Source organism: Solea solea, chromosome 1 (genome assembly GCF_958295425.1).
Source record: "Solea solea chromosome 1, fSolSol10.1, whole genome shotgun sequence".
NCBI classification, from domain to species: Eukaryota; Metazoa; Chordata; class Actinopteri; order Pleuronectiformes; family Soleidae; genus Solea; species Solea solea.
Window position 1 is genome coordinate 38,105,250 of NC_081134.1, and position 17,984 is coordinate 38,123,233.

Genomic DNA, 17,984 nt, shown 5'->3' on the forward strand with positions numbered 1-17,984 from the left:
GGGGAAAAATCAAAGTTCAAAAAGCAGGCCAATTACTGCATGGCTGTAGTAGACTGCTCGGAATTTTCAACTTTCTTTTCACCCACGGTTATAAATTATACATGTTAAGTTTAACTATTAAACTTTCCACGAGTGCACAAAGCATTCTGCTCTTTAGTAGACCAACTTTCTACTTTCCTACTAAACCAGCATCATGGGTAGAATTTGTTTTAAAGCATGTCATTATTATTAAATTATATGCCCAATTTTTATAATGCAGAAAACACAAAAAAGCCGACTTCTTTTATGCCATATCACATTATGCTAAGAAATGTTATGGCATACCATTGTTGGTTCCTTTGAGGATGATTTGTTGGGAGATTTAGGTTTAAGCGCCTTTATGATTTAAGACATCTATTGAACTCAAGATATTACCTTGTTTTGTTTGTTTTTGTTTTATTTTATTTTTGCACTTATATACGCATACATATAAAGAAGGAAGAATTATTACTTTTAAGCGGTGAAGAGTGTTGTTGTTCATTACAAACTATTAGTTTTTGTCAAGTAGCAATATGCTCAGATAAAGAAATTCACCTGTTAAGTATACATTAGTCTAATTTCTTTAATGGACTCCATCGTAGTTGTAATAACTTTCACAGATGCTTATGGATCTAAGAGGGGAGATCAGGTCACTGGAGAAGGTCTCTGCTTTACAACCTTTACACAAGCGGAAGGAGAAATCCTCTTGGTTCCTCCTTCATCAAGATATAATTTATCCCTGATTCCACATTAGCCTGTTTTATGGTGTTTTCTCTCTGAGGTGCACGAGTTATTGGACTTTTAAAAATGAAACAGTTCCCTACAAGGTGGCAGTGCTTGCTTTTTATTAGTCTGTGCAATAAAAGTGATTAATTGACGCTTAAAATGCTGGCAGTGCATCGTTAATCAACAGGATATACCATTATCTGACTGATAGGAGATTTCTGCTTGCTTATCGTGACATTACAAGTTTTTAAGCTGTATTAAAAAAATTAAAAGTCTTAAAGTCTTAAATAAAAAGTAGTGATACAGACCTGAAAGAAGTTAGTAAAGAACTACTCAGAGGCCATTTCAGGTCAGTCATATGGATTTCCGAAAGCATTAGGTTCCCAGGAGCTGATTGGTAGCTTTAGCATTAGTATATCTGTCTCTGTACATCTATTTATTGTCTTTAATGTCTTGTCTATTGAACATGAGTCACTGAAAGATCCGCGCAACAAATTATTTCATTTCCTAAAACGATTTAACCGTCTCATGTAAACATCCTCTGCATTATCTTATCTGCAACGTCTTCATATTTCTAAGTAAAGTAAATGACTTCTGGTGTTCTGGGGCCTGTTCAGGGCTGCAAATAACATTTTCTATTTGTTGTTGTTTTTTTTATTTTCTGAATAAGGGATTGATTGATTACTCGCAAATGTCAGAAAATAGAAAATACTTTACAACGACACGAGAGGGAAAATTGAACATGACGATGAATCGATGGTCCACATTGTTGTCTTTCTCTCCATTGAGCAAATGGTCACTGGGCTTTGAGAATATGTATATGTTATATATACACACGTTTATATATATATATATATTATATATACACACACGTTTATATATATATATATATATATATATATATATATATATATATACACACACACAGTATACATATTAGTCCAACAACAGGGAAAGTTGCAGTGTCACAGCAGTGGACGTAGTAAACGGTCAACGTAATAAATAATAAGCATCCATTAATATAACAATATAAAATAACAATTTTGGAAATATATAAAAAATATTAACATGATTAAACGTATAAGTATATTCATTTCTTTTACACGTGGAGATGATTAATAGGCCTTCTCAACAAGTTCCTACAAAATGACCGCGTAAAATAATTACCATTTTTAGGGCATAGAAAATTTTGTCATCCACTTAGATTTTTTTAAATCAGTATTTTAGTGTAGGAAATTGAAGATATCTGTATTTGTCTCCACATTTCTACAGTAAAATTGAAAACTGTGTCAGAGGTCAGGGATATAAACATTTACAGTGGGGAATTACAGATATCTGTGTCAAACTTTTTGCATAATTAACCTTTTCCCTTAAGAATGAAAATGGCAGATGCTTGAGCGGCACCCTGGGTCCATCTATGCATGTCCATAATTAGTACCAATACTGTCTACCACTACGTCCCTCCACAGGGAGGTCAAAGGTTAAGGTCAAAGCCGCTGCTTGTTGGGATTTGGTGTCTTGCATATTCAGATGTTTTTCCACGTCTCACTACACTCTCCAAATGTGAATTGTCTGTGTGTTCTCATTCTTGCATCTGCAAGTGCATCAGCTTCGGGCCACGATGACTGTATGATTATCAGGGAAAGTTAGCTGTAATATTTGTGACTTTTGCCGCGTCTGATCATCCATGTTCAACCCTCCACTCCTCTCATCTCCCTGACTTGAGGCCATACACTCGACTGCAATATCGGTGTAGCGGTGTACTTAACCCACGCTGATCAAAAGGAAACATCAAGTGTTGAGAATTCACTGGCTTGGTGTTAGTACAACACCGGAGCACCACCTCCTTCTCCTCCTCCTCAGCCTCCTGCATTTTGGGGTGTTCAATCTGCAGAGGCATTCATGCCTTTCACTCCGAGGTTGATTCAGGATAATTATAATAGGATTTAATGTCTATCTTTAGAAAAGATCCAAAGAGGGTTGTAAGCAGTTACTCACCGTTTCCCTCACATGAAGGGGTTATAGACATATAATCTGATCGCACACCTACCCTTTCATTTTCAAACTGCCTCCCTCCCCCACACACACCTGCACGGAAACACTCTTGGTGTTTGTGGAAATGTTGGGGGAGCTTATCGCCTTACACACACACACACACACAGATTTGTTAATCCTGTATCTGCTCCAGCGCTGCTGTGCTGATTACCTGATCTGAATGGACCGTATAAGCCCGATGGCCACAGTGACACACATCGCGCTGATATGACAGTACGGGCGGCAACACAAAGCAAGGACGTGGACACACAAAAACGCAATTATTTCAAAATGAGAAACTCAAAACCACGGAATAACTCCATAAAAATGAAATATCTGATCAAGGAAAGGTGAGAGATATTCATATTTTTTCATGTGAAACATGGGACAGCATGTTTAGCCATGCAACTATTGTTTGGTTGGGATTGTGCTGACATTTTGGGCCGATGATTGTGCACCGATTCACTGACATTTTCCCTACAGGCCTGAGGAACCTGCTAATATTGCATCACCAGCACCGTAGCAAAGTTTTCATGGAAACTAAACTGCAGTAGTCCGTCCGAAATGAATGGAAGTCAATGCAATTTCCTTGTGTGTGAGTACGTAACTTTTTTAGGACATTTTCTTGCACAAACACTGACCTCTTCAGGACCATGGAGACGAAAGCCAGGTCCTAATGAGGCAGAAACTCATTCGTAAGGAGCTGGTTAAGTGTGGGCCTAGTGGTTAGGTTAAGGTAAGGGTTAAGCATTAACTGGTTGTAATTAAGGTGAGGAATATTACTTTGTTGAGGCTGTCCAAATGAATAGAGTGCAGTGTGGTAACGGGAACCTGCACAACTTTAGAGTGTGTGTGTGTGTGTGTGTGTGTGTGTGTGTCTGTCAATGCATGTATATCCATTCCTCGTTTGGATTAATTAAAAGAAGTCTCCCGTGAAGTGTGGGGGCGCGCCAATCCAGCCTCCTCAAGGACAGACAACCTATCGATAATACCCCAGCCTCCGGCACATCCTACAAGCATTACTGCCACCCACTCAGATGTCCACACACACACACACACACACACACACACATATCACACAGGTTTGAGCAGCTATTCTTTTTGAGATACTGCATTTACAGCCTTAACCATAACCATAACCTAACCACAACACAAGACTTAGCCCTAAACTTAACCAGTTCCTCAGAAATGAGGTTTTTCCCCACTTAATAGGACCAGGTTTTGGTCTCCAGGAGGACTCCTGGTCCTGACAAGGTCAGTGTGTATGCCACAAAAGGAGGTACTAAATACAAGAATACACACACACACACACACACACACAGAGGCATGCCTCATTCTAACACCATGGAAACCGTCACCCCAGCACCACTCCCAAGCCTGGTGATCATTACTCTCATTTGCAGGCGAACAAAAGGCTGTGAAACGTTGTCTGTTATTGCAGCTTCCGTATCAGTGCTCCCTGCTTGCCTCCGCCATGAGGCAGCACTCAGCTCGACTGCTCAGTCATCCATACCAGGTTTTGTTTTGTTTTCTTTTTTAAGCCACATTTCTATTGTGGTGTTCTTGTGTTCTTTTGTTGCTGACGAACACTCACACCGAGTATGATCCAGCATGAGTCATTAATAAAGTAAACATCATGGCACATTGGGAGGAAGAGAGTAGCATGTTTTTGCTTCCGTGTAAAAGGGCTCCCCCAACAGAGATAATAGCTGAAATCACTCAGTTGTTTCATGCATTTATTAAAATCCCTCAAATGCAGCATGAAAAATCTCCTTTTAGACATAAAAAAACTGGGGGATTCCCATCACAAGTTTCTATGGTTACAGAGCAGCAGTCTGCAATGCGTGCAAAGTGTGCTGTTTGAGTAATCCATGGCCAAGAGAAAAGGAACTCGGCTGGTAACCAGAGGGATTGCTGGTCCAAATCCCAGGCAGGTCAGGGGCTGGGGTGGCCCCTGAGTGAGGCATCTGTTCCCCAGTGCTCCCCAGGCGCAGGAGCAGTGTCCAGCACTTATCTGCACCTGGGGAGAATTGTGTGTTCACTACTGGTGCGTGAAAAGTAGAGCTGTAACAACTGGTTCCCTTTTTTTAGGATTGGGCTCCCTCTGGGTCACTAAACTGATCCGGGTCAGCGTTTGCAAATCTCCAGCTGAATTGTTTGTTTTTCATAGAAGTGGCTTATGATGAGAATGAATGCACTTCCAAATAAATGACAAAGTATCAAAAAATGAATATAATTCTTATTATTGATCTATGGGACTCGTTTAATTGGTTTATAATGCACCATTTTTTTATGAAACACCAACAGAAACGTCATTGTGTTTCTCGCTATATTGAACAAAGTGTTATAAATTACATTAGGCTCTTTATTTCATTTAGCCTGATCTGTAATTCCTGCAAATAGCTTAATGGTCTGTCTCTGTATTGTCTTACTGTATGTACGGACGGGTTGAGGGTTCTAATTTCACGGTACTTGTATCAGTGACAATTAAAGCTCATTCTCATTCTCAAGTTAGTGTTGGCTGAGCAGCCATAGTCACTCAGAGACTCTGAATCATCTCTTCACATGTAACAGAATAAAACAGTTTCACATCTGTTTGTTGGTCCTTGCATTCCTCTTCTTGCTTCCTCTGCCCCATCAGTCTCACTCATGAATGTATTCATGCCAGCATCATCAGGGCGGATCTTATTAGGAAAAGGGAACCATGTTGTCAAATGGCTGTGTTTCTCGTGGCAAACAAAAGTTGATTCACGCCAGTTTCCAGAGGAGAAACCAAAGTTATTTGTGCGTGTGCTTGCATATTTATGTTCGTATGGTGAGTGATCGAGCTAAACAATGAATTGTTTTCAAATCCAAATGCAATGAGCAAATCGCAACAGCTGTAATTTGCTCTTTTCTATGCCAGAATATCTTAAATATAACAAAAAAGTGCAATTGAGACAAAGATATTTCACCCAGATTGTGAAGCATTACGGGGAGATTTTGATCAAGGTACAGGTTGGTCCTGAAGCTGAATAAAAAAAGGAAATAGAGGCTGCAAGACTTTGACCTGAGATGTGAATCCACCTCAGGTCAGAACCATTTTAAAAGAATCACTCTACTTTCTTTTGTACTTTGTGTTCTGCCGGCCTCGCATCTTCAAAGAAAAAGGAGTAATCTCGTCTTATCAAGTACAAGTGGGGCCGAATAACCGTTAATCAGCCGAGCCACAATTTAGAGATTTTCCCAGTGGAAGCACATCATTTGAAAGAGACTTTGCTGGAGCTACAACGTGATGGACATCTGAAGCCAATAGACAAACTCAAAACAATTTGTAATGATCGTGTTGGATACTAGATTGAGAGAGAGAGAATAAAAAGAATGGGAGTGACACTCAGGACTCCAATTCTCTACTTGATAAGGATTAGCGGCTTCTCAGTGGGTACAGCCTTCCTTCCAAAGGAGACAGCAAGATGTTTTTCATTCTCTACATAACAGAGAGAGAGAGAGAATAGCCGAGGGATTTTCCAATCTCCTCGTTTGCACATCAATAATTAACTTTGAACTTGACTTTTGTCTCAACTTGAGAAAACAACACAGCTGCCACGAGTTGAATCCAACTTCAAAAGGGCACATGGGCTCCCCCTTGTGGGCAGAACGAACACAAGTTTCCCACAAATGCAAATTTTAGCTCACGCCGATGGAATTCGTGGTACTGAGCATAACGGATTTTGAATCGAATTCCAGTCCGCCATGTAACCTCTCATTACCCTGGTATCTGTCTGTGTCGAAGGGCTTCTGCAGACCACTCAGCTGAATGGTAAAATAAAAAAATAAAAAAACGTTTTAAGTCCCTTTCTGCTCAACTTGTGCAAGTGTGAGACGTCTCCATGGTTACACAGTGTGACTCAGACAGCGAGGTGATGAGTCGCCATTGAGGAGAACAGATAGGGGGTACAAGGGGACAACCGAGGAACAGTGAGAGAAGAGGGTATGAAGGGAAATCTCTTTTTCTATAAGAGCCTGCTGACACAGTGCAGCTGCATGTGACAGTGTGTTCTGAAGAAGAGAGGAAAAAAATGCTTTGAAGGAGTCTGAGGCAGGACGGGAGGGCATTTTAGAAGCATTTGTACTGTATGTGTTTGTAGCCACATGCATTGTGCAAGTGTTTGCATATATAAGCGTGTGTGGGAGGTGAAAGGAAGTTTTTCTTCGCCCTGACGAGGTTTCCCTCGTCTCCTCTGTGAGGGAAAATCACCTAGTAGATGTGACAGAAGGCTAATTCTTATTCGGAGTAAATTTCGGGGGAAACCACAACACACACACACACACACACACACACCAGCACAACCACCGTCTCCACCACCTTCCTCAGCCTCTGATCTGAGATGGATGATGTTATCAGGAGACTGAGGCGTAGAGGAGAGCAGGGAGCTTGTAAGAATTCCTTCTTGTGTTGTTATCTGCATATATACAGGGATCCCCTGCAGGTTACCTGCAGCACATTGTATGAATTTTAACCGCTTCGTGGCCGACATCTGTGCGTTTTTCTTACTCTCTGTCCTCACTCTGCAATTGAGGCTTGAGGAAGCCTTGATTATTGTGCTTTTGCCTCTGTCATTAACACAGTGATCGCTACTCCGATGCAGTGGCTAGCACACTTAGCACTAATTACACTAAGCCTGTTGACTTTCCTCTTGGGGTCCGTCTCTGTCACACATGAAGACACTCCCCTGGGCTGAAAATTAATCAAAACACGAGCAACTTACCTCCTGTAATTATGCAGGAAGTACGGTCGTTTCCTTAATCTTTTTGCAAATGCATATCTAACACGTGTGCGTGCGTGTGTGTGTGCAGTATGTGTATCATTTGCACACATCTCTGTGTGTACATGCACACGCTGGAAAAGTCCTCGTGCGCGGACACGTGCAGCATTGTGTGAATGATTTGGAGGGCACTGGCTGTATATCTGGTCTGCTGTTCTCTCAGGGGGGGTATGTGGGGAGGATGTCGGAGGCGAAGAGGTTAATAATGATGTTTCGTTACAGGGGCTGGAGGCTTGTTCTCCCTTGAAACTATTACACACACACACAAATGCAAAAACATATGCACGTGCATGCTGGCTTTTTTTATTTAAACCCTGAGTGATGGGACGTGGAAAGAAGGGCATCGCTAAAATGGGTTTGTAAAATATATATCACAGCCAAACCAATACTGAATCTTTGAGGCTGACTCCAATTAATATAAACACTTTGATGTATTGGCCACACATTTGTAGTCACCTTTGTAGTGACATTATAGGTCAATTAAATACACAGCATATTTTCTTTTTTTTCTTTTCAATTTATGCATGTTTAAATCCCCTCCCGTCTTATTCTGCATCATGTCCTTGAAATCGTAAAAAAATTCAAAACATGGAGACGTAATTACTAGCGGTGTTGTGGACACTGTTCACTCTCTCTCTCTGCAAATCAATAAACGTGGACGCCATGGGCGAAGCGGCTCTTACAAGTTGCCCTCCCAACTTGTGGCTGTGTCGGCACATTTTGGTGCTTGAATTTGACGGTATTGGTCCTGGAAAGTCCTTGAATTTGATGTCAACCAAGGTGTGTTGACAAATGTTAGATATTGTACTGTATATACATGGATACACTTAAGATAAGTTGATCTAGCCATATTTTTACTCAGCATCCGCAACTAGATCATCACCAGAAAGATCTATTGTCAAAGCACTTACAAATCAACAAAGTAACAGCCGACACAGGCATAAACAAACGTCTGCCTCGGAGCTCAAAGCCACTTCTTACATTCTGCAGAGAATTAGTTTTATAGGATTTTCTCCTGCTAGGAGCAATGTGATTTGGGGTTTGTTTTTACGACAGGTTTTAAACTCATATATTTGTTGTTTGTTTCACAAATGAATTGTGCTCCTGGATCAGTGTAATGTTGATAGTAATATCTGCTGTCCCCTGCTTTACTGGGTTTGCCTTGTAATACCCTGCCCTCTGTGGGGTTTTTTTTTTTTTATTTGTCTTAACCCGACCTCATTGGTTTTGTGAAAGTTCCAAGTTCCGATTGGCTGCAAGGCGTCCAAGATGACAACAGTGATGGGCGGATTACAGATGAAGGACAGAGAGGAGCAGTTAAAGACAACAGCCTGTTTTTTGTTGTTATTAGGTATTTGACAAAAGGTAAAAAAAAAAACACTTAAAAGTGTTCATCACATAAGACTAAACCAGACACTGTGTTAAATATTAATTTGCTTCTTGCATTAACTGCTTTGTGGCGCAGTGTGCTTGACTTTCCGTAGTGTCCTTCCTCAGAATAGAGGCTTGGTCTCAGTGGGAAGCCACTTTTACATCCAATACGTAACTCACAAAACTGCTGAGTCGCCCACAGAAATAGCATCAACACAGTGTGGGCTATCTTCCTTTCTTTTTTTTTTCTTTTAGTACCCTGATGAAGTATTGTTGAACCGCAATCATGTCTGCCGTGAAGACTACACTGGGTGTAGAAATAGGATAGCAGACGCAGAGGGCTGTGTAACAGGATATGCAGCCGCACATCCCAGTATTATGCGTCTATTTCAGTCGGTTAAAAGGCTCAAGGATCCTCTCGAAGCTTAAAATAAAGTCATCGATACATTTGATTGAGAGTTGCAGAAGTTCTCTCAAGGTTGAGCACAGAAAACGGCCGTGCTCACTTACAATGTGGGCTAGCGTTGCGATTACATTTGTTACTGTGTGAACACAAATTTTACGGATGGCACGCTACCACTTTTTTGTGTCCGCTACCGTTATCATAAACTCGAGTATACAATATCAATAATCTTCTGTGACTGCCAACAGGATTTGCATACTGATATCTAGAAAATTCAAAAACTATGGTGAGATTGGCCCAGCACTCTGCGCAACCCTCATGTCATATACTTATATACATAAAATCAATATAAATCCAGATGGCCTCATTATCTTCATGGTCATAAGAGGGTTAAGAAACACATCTGTGTCCATTTCAAGCCATTTCATAGCCGTAATTGCTGTCGCTGATTTGTATTGAATATTTTTACACTTTGAATCATGTGATATATAAATCGGATTGGATTTTTGGATTGGAAAAATAGAAGAATAGAAGATCAAGTTCCTTGTTTTTATCCTCGAAAATGTTATTTCTGAATTGGTAAAAAATTGAAGCTGCATTATTGTATGGATGTTTCTGCTGGACTCCTCAGCATTGTCTGACAGACAGAACTCCATATCGATTTGGCTGAACCTTTAGACTTCCTGTTTTCTGTGTCCGGTGCCACGTGACTGTGGTTTTGCTAAAAGCTTGAAAAGTCATCATTTTCCAAGTCAAAGTTACAGGCTGCTTGCTCGCACTTTCATAACCGTATCACTCTTCTCTGGACAACCCCTCAGTTTGGGGTGTTTGCATCAGCACAGTGACAGTACAGCATCACAAATGAAGTCAGATTATTAATGCTGTTTCTCAATTCTCCAGACTCACAGGGCTTCATTCACACACTCGCCTCCTATGTCATTATCACAGAACAAAAACCAACAGACGGCATTGCAACTCGTTGCTTTCTGTGTATGATATTTCAGTCTGCTAATCACAGCTGCGTCGCTGGGCCCAAACTCCCCACACCTGTAATTAAATGTGCCACATGCTGACACGAACAGGGCTGTTCCTGTGTGTGTTTTGTGCGACCAGTGGTCCAATGGACGAACACACACTATGAATATTTCATATTAGCCCATTTCTCTGGTTCTACAAAAGAAAAAGGAAGTAGCACACAAACAGACATCACTCTAGTATAAAGGAAGACTGGAAATGAGTGAAAAGGGCTTCGAGAGGACGGCTGAAGCGCACATAAGCGATGTGTTTACAAGAATGGGAAGAAAAGAATAAAGACTGGAGTTTGGCGAAGAGAATATATTGCACCGTGGCTCTGCAGAGAATGGACTCTAGCATCAGTGGAGGAACGTGGGGGAGGTGGAGGGACATTTGTCTCAGTGTTTGTTTTTTATTGATTCATGCCTTCCTCCTCACTTTTATCTCTTGTCGTGTCATGTCAAAAAAAACCACTCTACCACTCAGCCAGCCAAAAGGTACAGCACCTGTGACTTGACAGTAAATAAGAATTTTATTTATTACGACTCCTGTCGTAAGCTCTCTGCCCATTCAACCACTTTTTGTGCCGCTGAGTGAGGCTAAGGCTAAAATCCCTGACAACCCCTGCTGATGCATGTCTCCAACAAAGATGATATGAAAGTAAGAATGACATCTGCATCGCTTCTGGATGTCACCAAGCAAATAGCAAGAAAAATGAAGTAATATCTTAGAGTGTTTCTTTCACACTGATGGTGAAGACACACCCCCACAGTGGCACTGACCCTGGACTTTTGACTGAAATAATATCACAGTGGTTCTCCTGACAAAGGCTGTGCAGCACAGAGGGACATATTATATTATATAGTCTCACCGTCATGATGACAGCGCAGTGTATGCCGATGCTGCGTTGTGCCAAGACAAATGGGTTAACATCCACTGCAATTATTGGCTGCGCCGAGAGCTGTCAAATATATGAAGAGCTCAGTAGTTTTTCGTGAAATAATAAGATCATATATCATTATTGTGCACTGAACTCCCAAAAGCAGTAGCCGGTGATCATTAACCAGATGAACACCGCAGTGATTCGTTATCTGATTTTGTTACAAATGTGTTGGAACAATTTTTTAATTAGAACACACGCTGCGTCAGCATCCAGATTCAGCTGAATCAGTGTTGTCGAGTTTTTTTGGACTAATTCATCCTGTACACGGACTAATGTGTTTAGAATTGTGTCATAATTCCTCTAAACTTCTTCGAACCTTGAAGGAACTTTGGGACAAAACAGGGACAGCCAACAAATATCTCAATCACTGTGAATTTTTTGGAAAGTGGCCACAGAAAAGGCCCTCAACCATGGACTCTTGACAGCACGGGAGGGAAGAAGTCTCTCCTGTCTTGATTAATGTTGACTCTCTCTGAGGGCGTACGTATTCAATCATGCGATTGAAGCCTTATAAATCTCTCTCAACGTGCGTCTGGTTCTTTCTTTGGCTTCTTAATAATGCTATATTTGCTCAGTGTCATTATATAAAATGCTGCTATTGACAAATCTTGTCATTTTGGTCTACCTCAAACCATTTCTTGGACCACAGGGATAATTGAGATAGACAAATCCTCTACAGTCCTTCAAATATTACATAAATGATTGTTTGTACCCAACGATGAATTGGCTGTGCACAAAGATGAGGACTTAAAAAAAATACTCTCAGGCTCAGAGAAAGTGCAAAGAATTGATTGTACAGCAGAGCACAAAAACTAGCTAAATAATCCAAAGCAGTAGGCAAGTCTCCAAAGGGCTAAAGGGTCAGAAAACAAAATGCTGGAAAGCTACACAAGGAAAAACAATCTGGTAGAAGACAAAGGGAAAAGGGGGAGTATATAGAGCTCTGGATGTCACATGACTAAGTTTGCTCATACCACCATGTTGGCACACAAGGCTTCTGAAAAATGGCCGGCATATATCACACAACCTGACAGGCTGAATTCATCTGATCCCTACAAAACCCACAAGTATGAAAACAGTCGGATCGGACATTATTCCAGACCTGCAGCATTACGACATCCTCAACATTACAATGAACTTTTCCCACATTCTACTCTAGAGAACACAGACACATTGCAATAAAAAAACACATACAATTTCCCATTTTTCAGTACCTGATATGAAGTGATCACTCTACAAGTGTTGTCTCTGGGCCCCCGTCACTCCGTCTTCTACGCTCCACCGCCGCGGTATCTGTGGTAATCCGGTAAAATGTCCTTCCTTTAGTCAGTCCCAGACTGTCTCTGCATTCCTGGCACACAACAGCTATCCACCATCTTCATTTAGTTTGAAAACCATGCTGTCAGGTATATACGCCTGTAGATGTGAACAGTGCCACATTCTGCCAACACACGGTTGTTTTGGTGTTGCCTGATAGTATTATGTGACGTCAGCAACTGGAGCTCTGTCTACACACTAGGACAGGAGAGACAACTCGACACAGGTGATGCACATTAAGGCAGGGCAGGTAATCACACATGCTGGAGAGCAGGGGGGGGGGGACAGGAAGTGGTGAAGAGACCTGACATGACACAAGAGGTGACAAAAGGAAGTGTCAAAATAAAATAGGAAATGGTCAGATGGAATTTAAAAAAATATATGAAATAAAGCAAAAACAGAGACTGAATGAACAGGTTGTAACATCCAACACATGCAACACATGCATGCCTTTGGCGCTTTTGCATTATACAGTTCTCGTACTTCTCTGCTTGACTTGGCTCTACTTGGTTTTTTTTTTGCTTTTCCATTAGGGATAGTACCTGGTACCTGGTGGTTGTTCCAAGGTAGCCGATGCTAAAATGTGACGTCAACAGACTGCCGGGCCGCTGATTGTTCAGAGTGTCGTTACAAGTCATGATGGCGACGTCCGACACAAGAATCAAATTGAACAATGCCGTAGATCGAACTGTAGATCAAATCTTAAAAAAAAACATGCTTTAATCGCCAACATTTAACAAAAGGACACTTCCAAAATCTCAATATTTATAGGAGTCTGGTGTATTTAGTGACAGCGACTGTGCAGGAAGTCCTGAACAATTTGGGGAACAAATGTTTTTAATTAACTGATTCTAATGATTCAGTCCATCAAAAAGAACTGCCTTGCCCGTCACTAGTTTGTGTGTTTGTGTCGCGTATAAAACGACATCATGGTGGAAAACAACGTGACTGATACCAAACTGAGTAGAGTCGAGTCGCGTAGGGCCAAGTGATGCTACAACTGTACAATGGAAAACTGCCATTTGATTGGTCAACAAAAAGATCAGGTCCAGATGATTACATCCCAAAGGTCCTGGGATTAATCCACACTATCAACTCTAATCTCTTGGACTGATTCCACAGTAAAAAACAAAAAAACTGTTATACTTTGCTCAACTGGTCCTGCACACAAATTGATGACAAACGTGGAAGTGGGTGAACGTCAGTGGGGACCTCTGAGGTGGATCATGGTGTCCATAATGTGATGTGCACACGATCGATAACCTCCCCTCAGTGGGTAGATGGACCACATGGTGTAGCGCAGATTATTTTTCCCCTCTCCCTCAAAGAAAGTAATGATGTGGATGGGGGCAGAGGAGGTGATGCGAGAAGTGGGGGTGTCACTGTGCGACCGCAGGGCTGCCACTGATGACAGGACATTTAGACAGGACTTAGCGCCTCTGGTGACTGCTCCATGTGGGAACTAAAGAAAAAGGGAAAGGCCAGTCTCATGTTTTCAAGAGTGGTGGTTTCGATGACAAGTGGCTGAAAATGGAGGACAAGAAAGACTCAATAGATCTCTTCACGCAGAGGCTGCGGATTCGACTTCACACTTACTGCTTAGAGGCTCTAATGTTCCCCTTAAAAGAGCTTTGAGTGTGGGTTTGTGGCTAAAGCACCCTCACGTCTATGATACATGAGAGATATTTATCCCAACTGCTGAACTTAAAGCTTCACTGGCTTCATCTTTTCGAGGCTGTCTCTTGTGGAATGAAACCAGCTGGTTTAAATTAGGACATTTTGTCAAGTCATTTATTCGATTCTTTTATTTTTTTTTCATAATGTGTACAGGAGTAAATAATGTTGTTGTTAAACTAAGAATAGTACACCAAATGCCACTGCATTAGAGTCACAGTCTGCAAAATAATAAACTAAAAACATTGATATCATTAAACAGGTTCAGACAGATGTTCGGAAACATCAAACTGAATGGATATATGATGGAGCAGATGTGCAGATTGTCTCGCTAAGTCTTGTCTTTTCCTCATTTGGTTGAGTAATTTATATGAATGAACATTTAAGTTTAAAGACATCATATAAAGATTTTTTAGGGCTCAATTAAGTTCACACTTCCTTTCTACTCATTTTGGACACAGAACAATGGTCTCTCTGCAGCGTAGTCACACTAAACCTTTCCAGTGGTAGAGTTTGTACAAAGACACTAAAAGAGTCACTGACAGGTAAGTCAGGGCACACATTACCTAATCATCGGAAGACATTACCCTCTTGTTTGAAGCCAGTCAGGTCTCATGACTGTCCTGACCGTGACCTGACGATGTCACTCTGGGAGCAGAGAACGGGCAAATCTGTTTCATTTCCTATACTTTGGCATTTTATCAAGCAGTTTCCTTTACACTGAAGACAAAATGCAATCATTTATATGCCAAAGAAATTCAGGTAGAATCTTGCTCTCAGGAAGTTTGGTCTGAAAACAGCATTGATTGGTAAACTCATCAGGATTCTGGTAACATTTCTATCACCTCATTCTTACTCTTTGAACTCCTGTTTATAAAAAAGTTCAACACATCAGAAAGTGTTTATTTCACTTATATATGTAATTCTTCTCTTCACTTTCTCTTTTTAGATGTCATTTGCCATTATGTCCTGCACCTTTATCTGTTTGTTAATCCACCACCTGTGACATTTGATGCTATTCTTAATGCACCACCACACATGCAAATCGGGGGCAGAGAGGACTAAGTTTGAGTAATTGATCTTTTTAACTACTCCCACTCAATTACAGCAGGTTAATGCAAGCCACCACAGGATTGCTCATCCTCACACTCAAATGCCATTTGCTGGTGTCCGTGAGCAAAGAGTGCGCGCACGTGTGTATGTGTGTGTGTGTGTGTATATGTGTTCGTATGCGTGCCTACACGTCCATTCAATCAGCTGTTCATTGTGGAGTTTTAAAGGGTTCTTTTGCGCCAAAGTGTGGATCAGTGGAAGATTAACTGTCTCCTCTGAGGCAGCTAACGTGACTCTATATAAAGAGCAGTTGACCTCTAAAGAATCACTTGTTAACATTTGCAGCTGTATGTATATCTAAATATCATCCTAAATGTTGTCGGGCAGCTCATGGCCTAGTGGAGAGGGAACTTGGCTTGTAAGCGGATGGTTGCCGGATGGAGAATGGCAGGTCAAGTGCTGAGGTACCTCTGAGCAAGGTGTCCAATCCCCTTTGCTGCCCATTGATTGGGTTAACTGGACACTATGACATCCAGTGTACTCCTATGGGATTGTCGCATCAGGAACGGCATCTGGCGTAAAATCTCTGCCAAATCAAATATGCGGATCACTATGTTTCACTTAAAGAACTTGAAATGACCAGGTCAATTGAGGTGACTCATCCCGAGCTGAGCCCGTGAATCACTTTGGGAATTTTGCCCAGATCTGGCCCGACCCATCGGGTACATGCGCCACTATACACGAAGCAAAATCATTATCCTCTAATCTACTCCTTCTTTTGAGCTGACCTGGTGCCAAGATGGTCAGCAGCACATGACACAGGGTTCTCTGACCGAGTTACTTGGCAACAGGGGTGAGAGTGAGCCTCAAATGAGCTTCTCAAAAAAGTTGAAGGGCACGGAATCAGCCTGCACACTGACTGTGACTCGACGGTGTTTCAGCTCAGAGCCATGCATGAGCAGGTTTTCTCACTTAGCTGCTAATAGGTTTAACCTAATCAGCAGCAGCATTCATTTAGTAATAACACTTAATCTGCTGGGCCAAGACACCCCCCCTCTCCTGGTCTCCGCTTTAGAGCTTTGGAGTAATTAATCACTTTCAAATCATGAAATCAGTCTGCGTTTTATGCCAATTTTAAAACTGTAGCAAACAATTACATTCTTTAAGGTCTCACTCATCCCTGCAAATAGAATAGCTTGATGGTATTTAATGTGGTAATGCGCCATTTTGTTTTAAATAAACACAGTAAATGTTGAACTGAAGCTTGACAAAAAAAGTTAAAATCGCAATGGCATAGTTATCAAAATGTGTCCGTCCCAATCTGTTTATTTTTATAACGATACAAAGTAGTTACTTTCTAAAAAAAAAAAAGTTCCATATTGTATTAAAGCAAAATTTTAAAATTTATTTTCCTTTGACTACTGCCGGCAGCGTATCAGTGCTGTCAGGCTCATGACTTCTGTGTTGCTGTCACATTTGCGCTGCGATAATCAGCGCGTTCTGCAACGTCAATATGATTTGTGATTAGTATTCAGAGCGTCTCGTTTTCTAATCTTGACTGAAAGTCTTCTGTCGTTGTTCATTAGACTTTAATGTGTTTTGTATTGCTCAGGACATTGATGACTTCACACAAAAGAAGGCAGATTGTTTTCCCCTGTGCTGTATGTAATGTAATTATCGAGTACTGTGAGAGTCCAGGACACAGACTTTTCACCTGAGTGGGTTGAGTCACAGAGTCAAGCTGTGGAAAAATGACATTCACTAATCCCAGCAGCATTGTAAAGAGTTATTTCTGGGAGGATTTTGTTTTTATATAGTGTTATAATATGGAAGGAAAGGCACATGCACTCATAAACTCTCTCCTGCACCATGTATTGCTCACTCAAACACCCATTTTCTAAATGAGCGGGAGCAATGTCAGAGCATTTAAGGACAGATTTAATCTACTGAGGTCAATAAATCCTGGTCAAGGTAAAGAGCTGAAACGCAGCCTCATGCTGTGCTTTCATGGGATTACGTTCTTACTCTTTATCTGAGCAGGAACTATATCAGCAGTAACACTAAACTTTACAGGAACGACAGTTTTCAAAACTTTTTAAACTGAAAGCAATACATTGTATTTTAAGCCAGTGTCAGGGAGTTTTAAACTGTTGCCAACAGGTGGAGCTAAAATCCCTTTTTCCCATTGTAGAGGTGATGTCATACAAACAGTCCTCTACAGTGTTTCCAAAATAGTTACACCACACTAGTTGTACACTTGTACACATTTCTTATTTGTCCATGTTGTATTACCCTTACTTTCAGCACTCTTTAATACCTGATTTGTATTCTTAATTATGTATAAGAACTACTTATTTTCCTTCAAGAACACACTCCTGATACATTTGAGGAAAAAATTAGATTTTTTTTTTGAGGCGTTAGTTTAAATTTATTTATCAGCCACCTGGCCTGATAAATCACATTGTGCCACAATATGTAGAGAGAGAAAAAAAGTATACATTCACTACTAATTCATTCAGATTGTGCTGTTTATCTTGAGTCAGTATTTTATGGCTCATGCATTTCGGGCCAGAATTAAAAACTCTGAATATTTATCCTCTTTTCTGAGTTCTGTGTTAATTATGAC

The 17,984-nt window shown here is 41.0% G+C and overlaps 1 protein-coding gene across 1 annotated transcript in view; it reads left to right on the forward strand.

Annotated features, from left to right (window-relative positions):
• Positions 1-17,984, forward strand: part of kcnb2b (potassium voltage-gated channel subfamily B member 2b) — an 83,213-nt gene that overhangs the window by 59,359 nt on the left and 5,870 nt on the right. The window lies entirely within an intron of this gene.